Genomic DNA, 10,000 nt, shown 5'->3' with positions numbered 1-10,000 from the left:
TGTACAACATTTATTAATCAGTTCAACATTTACTAATGCTTGATTAAAATCTGACTGTTTGTTAACATGAACTAACAAAGAACACTTTTATTTTCCTTAATATTAACAAAGATAAATATATGCTGTAATAAATGTTCTGTTTATTGTTTGTTTATATTAGTTAATGCAAATGTATTAAACAATACAAAATAGATAGATAGATAGATAGATAGATAGATAGATAGATAGATAGATAGATAGATAGATAGATAGATAGATAGATAGATAGATAGATAGATAGATAGATAGATAGATAGATAGATAGATAGATAGATAGATAGATAGATAGGTAGGTAGGTAGGTAGGTAGGTAGGTAGGTAGGTAGGTAGGTAGGTAGGTAGGTAGGTAGGTAGGTAGGTAGGTAGGTAGGGAGGGAGGTTTTTAGGCCTAATATTAAAATATTAACTGTTTTGAGTAATTATAATGTATAATTTTATTCTACATTCCTAACCAAAACCTTAATCCAACTTCTACTTTACTAACAATTAATAATCAGATAATTTGTAGTTTATTGAGTAGTTGATGGATTGTTAATAGTCGTGACAAAATAAAGTGTTACCTTTTCTCCCTAAATTCCAAGGTTGTCAATAATAAGTCTAGTGAGTAAACATTAAAGTCTTACAATGTCATTGTGTTACATGTAAAAATGCATCAGTGACCAATGGGGTTGAGCTGACAAGCATGGTAAATCTGTTTATTTATGTATTTTTCTGTAATTTTGTGTGAGCCGTGCCACTTTCAAGTCACTTCCTCGATGTGACAGGTGCAGATCTGACGCTATTGGAAATGTCATGCTTGTGATGTGATGTCACATCAGGTATTGAAATGAAATGATGTCTGTTTAGACGAGCAGGATTTGACAGTGCTGGTGTAAATTCGATTTCCCCTGATTAGCCGTCTCCTTCCGCCGCTCCACTAGGTGAGCCATCCACCGAAATGGCCAGTGATTTTAAAAGGCTTGAGGGATCAAATTAAGTGTCGCGCAGAGGGCGTGCGGGGTCGCAGAGCCGGGTGCGAGACGGAGAAAGACCGTGGAGGGGGGGGGTTGCTTGAACCTCTTGTTCCCTCTGCTTGTGATCAACTTGCTGTTTAAAGTTTGCTAGCTGTTAGCTTGCCCACCCTCCTCCTCTTCCTCCTCCTCCTCCTGCGCCTCCCCCCTCTGGCGCACAGCCCCATGGAGACACAAAGTATTCATTCACATTTAGATTTGGGGGTCATGACAGGGCCAGTGCCGAGCGAGCGCCATGGCTTCTGGAAGCCAGGTCAGGAATCTAGCACATAACTCAACGCCGCTCCGATCCAGAGCCACGATCCTTTAAACCAAAGAGGTACTTCTCTTGTTTTTTGCTCATGCTGGTGTGCGGGAGTGATGAAGATGGACGCAAGGTTTTCGTCTTGCTGTTTCGGGGTGTGCGTATGTGTGTGTGAGAGAGGGAGGGTGTTGCAGTTGTTTGGGAGTGTGTGGTCACCATGCGCACTATGTTGGTCTCGCTGACGTTTGCCTGACTCACACTCTGTGTTTATGGTGACGGAGGGGTTTGCCCAGCGTGCATTGTTTTGAGAGGGTGAACTGTTTTGCTTCAAAAGCAGTTTTAGAGAGCTGCTTAAATATTTTGTTAGGGAATTGTTTTTCGTGGCGTTACTGCATTGTTGTGCTTGCCCACAGATTTTATTTTGTGGCTGTGACTGGAAGATTTTGTGTGTGTATGTGTGTGTGTGTGTTTTAAACAGAGTTCATGCTGGTTTATTCTAAGGTTATATATTGGTTGATAGTTCTTCCAAGATGTTGATTAGTCAACTAACTTTTTGGTCATAATCACAGTTTCATATTCATATAAAGGTGTTTATTTTTTTTAAACAAGGTATATTAGCATGAGTGTTTTAATGACACCCTGAAAAATGTGCACTTTACTGTATGTAAACACACATGTGGTGACTGTAGTTTAAGCGGATTTAAGACTCCCGTGTGTTTTAAATGTAAATAAACAAAAATGAAATCATCAATCAATCCTTTTTATATTGTTAAGAGTCTGTTTTATTGTCTGCACCAGTTAATAAATGAGAAGTTGAGGCTTTTAAATATGTGCCTGAATAACTTGCAAACTATGCTGCAGCTTAAACAGTACATATGAGCTTTTACTATGTAAGGTTTGGAATGATTTGGAATCTGAAAAGCTGCTCTGTAGATTTTATAACTAGTTATAAATGTCATTTAATGTGTGCACTGATGGGTGAATGATAATATCGGTTATTTGTTAAACTCATGTGAGCTGTGAACTGTTAATTTGGGTCAGGTCGCCAATTTTTAATCTCAATATGATATTTATATTGTATAATATAATATATAATACATCATATTATTGTGATAATAATATAATATAATATAATATAATATAATATAATATAATATAATATAATAATAATAATAATAATAATATAATATAATAATCTAATATAATTTAATAAAATATAATATAATATAATATAATATAATATAATATGATAAAAACTATATAATAATATATTATAACAATATAAAATAATAATATAACAATAAAATAATATAATAAAATATATAATACAAAAAATATATAATATAATATAATATAATATAATATAATATAATATAATATAATATAATATAATATAATATAATAGTCTAAAATAATATAATAAAATATATAATAATACTAATAAAAATAATAATAATAATAGTAATAATAATAAAAATATGTAATAATATAATATATTATTTTATAATATAACAATATAAAATATTATAATAAAATATATAATATAATAAAATATATAATATGATATATAATTTATATATATAATACATACTTTTATATTTATACATATTTTATAATACATAATTTTATAATAAATATAATGCATTTGATGGACTATGTGTTTTTCGTCCATCTAGCGATGGTGTCTCCAGATTTAGTCCGGTCTGAGATGGAGGCAGTGTTTTTTTGTGTGTTGTGGGTTAGAGGGGGGTCCTGTTTTGGGGCAGGAGGGGTACGGACGGGGCCGAAGAAGTGCTGATATGAAGAGCGGACAAAGCATGAAAGCCCCCAGCATGGAGCCTATGTCCCATTGTCCTGCAGAACCCTTCTGTCACTTTCATTTTACACCGTGCGCTCCGAAGTCAGGACAGCTTTGATATAGGGAAGGGGTTGACGGGGGGCCAGAGGGGGATCTAGTAGGGGAGAAAAAAAAAAAAAAACAGGACAAGCAAGGGAGAGAGAGATAGAGTCCGTGAGGTGTGAAATAAGATTGCTTTTTTATCCAACAGTGCAGCGTTAAAGACAAGGAAGCTGTCTGTTGTGGGGGAGAACGAGGGGGAGAAAGAGGTAGACAGGGGAGGGGGGAAATGTGGCCCCCGCAGATTTACAGTGACACCTGGTTAAAATGATAACTAGTGCTTGGGTAATCCTAATGAGAGTAATGAGAAGGAGCACAGAGACCGGCTCACATCGCTCCACTGCTCTCTGGCTGGAGGAAAGGGTCGGAGAATCACCTCAGCAGACTATGCTAAACCGAGGATCCCACTAGGAGCTTCTCAGGTACGATTTCTTAAAGCGAGCGTGTTTTGAAGAGTCTGGGGTTGTGGTATACACACACACACACACACACACACACACCGACCGGGCCTTCGGTCTGGGGGTAGCAGAGGCTGGATGGAGCAGTGGTTAGCATGTATTATTTATTTGGTGGTTTGTGCCTGTCAGTATGATTAGTATGTGTGTAATCAGCGTTCTTCTGGGGAAACGGGGGAAGGCAGCTCGGCCTCATCTGAAGGTAATCGCGCTGTCTTCTGAGTCTCATCGCTTGGCGCGGACTTCCTGTCTAGCATCTGCTTTTGTCATCTCCACATATTTTTCAGTCCGCGTTCTGTATATATTTGTCTGTGCCTTTCTAACCTCTCTGCCTTCATCTGCTGTGTGTGTGTGTGTGTGTAGCAGTCTCTCTTCCTTGCTTGTAAAGGGTGACACCTATAGGTCAATGCGAGATCCTGCATGCTGAAAGATACAGCATGTGTGTGTGTGTGTGTGCATGTGGTGCATTTCTCTCACACATTAGCATGTGTTCCTGAATCCAGTACCAAATTAAAGTCCATTTTCGTACATCCCTCCATGTGGGGCTTTGTTGAAACGTTACACTATCGTGTTTCCTCAGAGAACAGACGTGTTTTGTCTTTTGAGGCTCTTCGTTTTCATTTGGCGTGATTAGATTAAGGCGAAAGTTTAATATCACTGCAGTACGGGTTAATGAGGACGATTAATTAGAAAGCCTAACCTTCAGGGTATTGTCCTTTACATTTTTAGGATTTGGGTTAGCGAATGGCCTCTCGCCATAGCTGCGAGTGCTTCCTCTTAATCTATTTCCAGGCCCAGATCTATGACTACATTTGGGTGGGTCCTTTCATTCGCAGCCTACTCTAAGGCCACTTGTGACCTTTCATTAATTATGGCTGGCCCGGGTTTAATCATTGTGTACTGCGGTGGTGGTGGCGGAGATGAGGAATAGGCACATTCATTTGCCTCTCAGACACACGGCCATGGGTGGAATTAAATGTCTACCTATGTGCGCACTGCTTGGGGGTTGGGGGGGGGGGGGGGTACAGTTGATGACGAATAGGTGAGAGATGATTTTTAGGATGGCAGCTGTTGCGTGAAGCGATTCTCCATTAAGAAAAGGTAGTGCGGGAATTACACACGCTGGCGGCTCTTCTAGAGGTGTAAAATCTACCTGGGGATTATTGTGTAATCTGGCTGCTTCTGACTCCATATCGTAGAGTAATTCCCAGCCTGGCGAAGGTGGATTTATCTAGGCTGCAGCGTATGTTGCATTTCTGTCTCCTTTTTTTTGTGTGTGTGTGTGTGTGTGCCTTTCCAGTCTGTTTCTCAGCCCAACGCTGGGTAATGTTGGGTTTTGGAGAAAACGGAAATGTCTTGTTGCCTTGGGAACATAACAGAAACAGGCACATTTGTGAAAGACTGAAATTTTGTGTGTGTATTTATTCATATTTATATTTGTTTTGTTTTTTTATATATAGTTGAAGTCAGAATTATTAGCCACTGTGAATTATTAGCCCCCCTGTTTATTTTTTCCCTGATTTCTGTTTAACGGAGAGATTTTTTCGACACATTTTTTTAACATAATAGTTTTAATACATAATTTCTAATGACTGATTTATTTTATCTTTGCCACGATGACAGTAATAAAAATTTTACTAGACATTTTTCAAGACACTTCTGAAAAATGTGTCTGAAATAATTTTTTCCCTAAAATGGTGTTTAAAAAATTAAAAACTGCTTTCATTCTAGCCTAAATAAAACAAAAAAGACTTTTTGAAGAAGAAAAAATATTATCAGACATACTGTGAAAATTTCCTTGCTCTGTTAAACATCATTTGGGAAATATTTAAAAAAAAAAAGAAGAAAAAATTGAAGGGGGCTAATACTTCTGACTTCAACTGTATATAGTTTAAGGGGCTAAAATTTTGACCTTAAAATCGTTTTAAAAAAATATTAACTGCTTTTATTCTAGCCCAAATAAAACAAATAAGACTTTCTCCAGAAGAAAAAATATTATCAGACATACTGTGAAAATTTCTTTGCTCTGTTAAACATACTTTGGGAAATATTTAAAAAGGGGAAAAAAATTCAAAGGGGGGGCTAATAAGTTCAACTGTACACTCTTAGAAATAAAGGTACAAAATCTGTCAGACACAAAGGTGCATTTTTGCTCCTAACAGGTCCTTAAAGAGTACATATGAATACCTAAAAATAACAAATGTGTACCTCACAGTAACTTAAAGGTACAAAAGCCAACCTTAAAGGTACAAACGTGAACCTTAAAGGTACAAGAGTGTACCCCTTGATGGTCCATTTGAGTATTAGTAGACTGTCTGCTTAATATCTGTTGATATGCTCCTTCAGCAGACATTTAACTGACTTTAAGAAACTTTGCGAGTACATGTCAACTTACACTAACCCTAACCCCAACGTAAGAGTCTACATATAATCTAATGAGAATTAGTTGGCATGTAGATGTAATGTCACTTAAATTCAACAAACGGACCATCAAAATAAAGTGACCCTACTGTCCACTAGTATGGTACAAAAGTATACCTTTTGTAAAGTTACCACCCCAGTGACAGATCATGTACCTTTATTTTTAATGTCTTCATATTTCTGATGGTTGAGAGCAAAAATATTAGCCCTCCTATGCAATTTGTATTCTTTTTAGAATATTTCCTAAGGTGTGTTTAATGAAGGACGAAAATAATTACAGTATTTCCTACACATTTTTTTTTTCTTCTGGAAAAAAAACCTTTTGGCAGTATAAATGCAGTTTTTATTGAAGGTTAATATTATTGGATTGCTCATGATTTTTCCCTGATAGGCTACAGAACAAACCATTGCTATTAGGGCTGTACGATATTGAAAATATCTGACATTGCAATATTTTGTTATTCTGTGATATACAGTGCTCAGCATGTAAAAGTACTCCCCTCACATGTCCATCTTTTAAATAGGAAGCTATACAATGTTAAAGTTGTGCATATACATTATATTAGTCAGTACTGAAGCCAAATCTGGAGTTTATCTAACAAAATAACTTACGATAATGGTTCAAAAATTAGTACACCCAAAATTCTGTGTTATAGAAAATATTAAATACAACATTTAAAAAGAGGAAAAATCAAGAGAAGCAAAAAAAAAAAACAACACCAAAAAAAAAACATTGAAAAATTTAGTTGAAAATTTGTAATTTGTAATTTATTTTTTTTTATATTGTAATATTTTGCTTGAATTTAATTTTATTATCTTTCAATTTCTGAATATGTTTGTTGACTAAAATATTATTTGAATAAATAAATCTGTTTAATAATTCAATTGCCTGTTCTCACTGAGAAATGGATGAAAATATTCATTTTTAAAATGGGGTGTACTCAATTATGCTGAACACTGTGTATTGCAATATGACTGGTCGCTGTGGCGACCCCTGATGAATGAAGGGACTAAGCCAAAGGAATTAAATGAATGACTATATTGGGATATGAATACAATTTCACCAGATAGCTTGAACAGTTCTATTTGGAAAAAAAGTCTTGAATTTGGATTGATTGGGGTGATTTTGTATAAGAAGGGTGTGAATAGTGTATAAATATAATAAACAAATTGCAAGCAAGATTAATTACAATAGAGCAAAGAAGAGCAGTAAAAGACATGGTTTTCGGAGAATTAAACAGTATAATTGTTCTTCATTTCAGTAGCAAATGTTCTACATTTTTGTGCCCGAATGCTTTAAAACACAAATTCTCAGCTGTTGATCAACTATAATGTTAATATTGTATATCTTGGGATGTGACTATTGCAGACACCCACATTGCGATACTGATGCTGAGACAATATATTTTGCAGCCCTAATTGCAATCCAATACTCACCCTGACTTGCTCAATTAGTCTAGTTAAGCCTTTAAATTGCAATTTAAGCTGAATATCCTGCAAAACATTAGCATATACCAATGCAATCTCACAACAATTCGTACATTTTTTAATGTAGTGGCTAATTCGTATGATCTAATTCTAACAAATTAGTACGATTTGCTCATTACCCAATGATGATTGGGTTCAGGGGCGGGGTTGGGTGCCACGCCTCCTTTTTAACAACGAACATTTTCGTACGACTGAACTTGAACGAATTAGCCACCAAACTAACAAAACGTAAAATACTTGCGTTTTCTCGTGAGATCAGGCTGCTATTGTCAACAAAGCATTAAAAACACTCTAATAATATTAATATCAATATTCTGCACAATTATTATCATAAAATATTCAATTATTGATTATTGGCATGTCTAATTTATATTACAGTAGCTGTACTTATTGATTCACATAGACAAAAGATTATCAGGTTGTTTGAAAGTAAATTTTTGTATGCCAGATTAAAAGCTAAATTATTTACATAAATATTCAGTTTTATTTTTATATATTGCTACTTTTGTTTTAGACTTAATAAAGCTTTATATCAAAATATCTATTGCCAACGCAATCTCGCGGTGATTTGTAACTTTTTTGATTTAGTGGCTAATTCGTATGAATGTGTGCGATCTAATTCGTACAGTTTAGTACGATTTGCTCATCATCCAATGACGGTGGGGTTTAGGGGCGGGGTTGGGTGCCGCTCCTTTTTAAAATTTTACTTTTTCCTACGACTTAACGACAAAGATTAGGCTGCTATTGTCAACAAAGCACATGTGACAGTAAATTAAAATAAAAAACACTCTAATAATATTAATATCAATTTCATCAATATTCTGCAAATTCATCAACATGATATATTAAATTATTGATTATTATCTAATTTATATTACAGTAGCTTTACTTATTGATTTACAAAGACAAACGATTATTAGGTTGTTTAAAAGTAAATTTTTGTATGCTAGATTAAACGCTAAATAATTTACATAAACATTCAGTTTTGTTTTTGTATATTGCATAAAGCTTTATAGCAAAATATCTATTGTCAACGCAATCTCACGGCAATTCGTAACTTTTTGTTTTAGTGGCTAATTAGTAATTTGTGCGCTCTGTTTCGTACGATTTGCTACTCACCCAATGACGGTTAGGTTTAGGGGCGGGGTTGGGTTGGGTGCCACGCCTCCTTTTTAAAATTGTACGACTAGCCACTAAACTGACAAAATGTAAAATACTTACGCTTTCTCGTGAAATCTGACTTTATTTACAGTCATCATGATAAAAGAAATTAGATTATTGTGTAATTACATAAACAAATTTGTTAAAAAAAAAAAACGTGTCTCCATTAAACATTCATTCATTCATTTTCTTGTCGGCTTAGTCCCTTTATTAATCTGGGGTCGCCACAGCGGAATGAACCGCTAACTCATCCAGCAAGTTTTTACGCAGCGGATGCCCTTCCAGCCGCAACCCATCTCTGGGAAACTCCGTTAAACAGCACTACCTAATAAATATATCTAAAAGAATTTAAATTTTATTCTGACTTCAACTGTGTGTGTATACAGCCGGTTATTTCACTTATGCGCCATCATTTAAGCACAGAATCACTGTGGGCTCTGGGTAATGTGGCCTAACTGCATAATCCATACTACGATCAAGTACTAGGTGCTTCAACACAGGTGCAAAGGCAAAAAGCACCGAGCAAATCATTGTGTTTTTGCTTAGGAAAGTGTTTTCGAGAAAAAATAAGGCTGAGATGAAATTAGCAGCAGTTGTTTATCTACCTTCTCCTTCAAATCTGCACTCCTGTAGGTTATTATTTAATAATTTGCCCGTTGTTTCATCTGACGCGCTATTGCTGAAAAACAACTAGTGAATTAGCGTGTGTAGTTTTATAACCTCGGCGTGTACGGAAGACTCTGTATACTGGTGTTTTCCCGTGTAATTACTTTCTCCCAGAATGCCACAGCGGAAACCACAGCGATTGTAGGCTTTGGCAAACGGTCTGCCCCAGTCATGTTTCCTCCCGGTGCATCAATAATTAAAACAGTGCAACAAAATGCAGAATTACACATAGCAATCCACACAAGACCATCAGATGTAAATGGCTTTAACTGCCACACACACACACACACACATACACACACATACACAAATGGTTTCTTGCAGCACATTAAGTCAAGGAGATGGAAATGTTTAGAGATGTTGATGTATTACTCGCAGCGAGAGAGTTATGGCGGAGGCGTTTATTAAATACGCCGCTCTATGTTCATGCAGAGACCCCTTCTTCCCAAAAAAAAAAAAAGGATTTTTGAAGAATGATGGATTGAGGTTGTACTTTAACAGTTCTAGAAACCGAACACTGATGAGAATAAACTTTAATGGATTGTGGGGAACCGGCTGGTCCGGATTCAAGTCGCGTCCCGGGCGGCCTTCTAAAGTGGCTGGAACGTTATTGGACAATA

At 35.9% G+C, this 10,000-nt stretch overlaps 1 protein-coding gene across 9 annotated transcripts in view; it reads left to right on the top strand.

Annotated features, from left to right (window-relative positions):
• zfhx3b (zinc finger homeobox 3b) overlaps positions 1–10,000 on the top strand; it is a 781,589-nt gene that overhangs the window by 727,325 nt on the left and 44,264 nt on the right. The window contains exon 1 of one of the 9 annotated variants that reach the window (XM_073906068.1): positions 1,237–1,367. The exons of the other annotated variants lie outside the window; for them this stretch is intronic. The gene's annotated coding sequence lies outside the window, so the exon portion shown is untranslated. Of the gene's footprint in view, positions 1–1,236; positions 1,368–10,000 lie in introns of those variants that run through there. 9 annotated transcript variants of the gene reach the window in all.

This window comes from Danio rerio, chromosome 7 (assembly GCF_049306965.1).
Source record: "Danio rerio strain Tuebingen ecotype United States chromosome 7, GRCz12tu, whole genome shotgun sequence".
NCBI classification, from domain to species: domain Eukaryota; kingdom Metazoa; phylum Chordata; class Actinopteri; order Cypriniformes; family Danionidae; genus Danio; species Danio rerio.
This window is presented reverse-complemented; position numbering and strand designations above follow the sequence as displayed.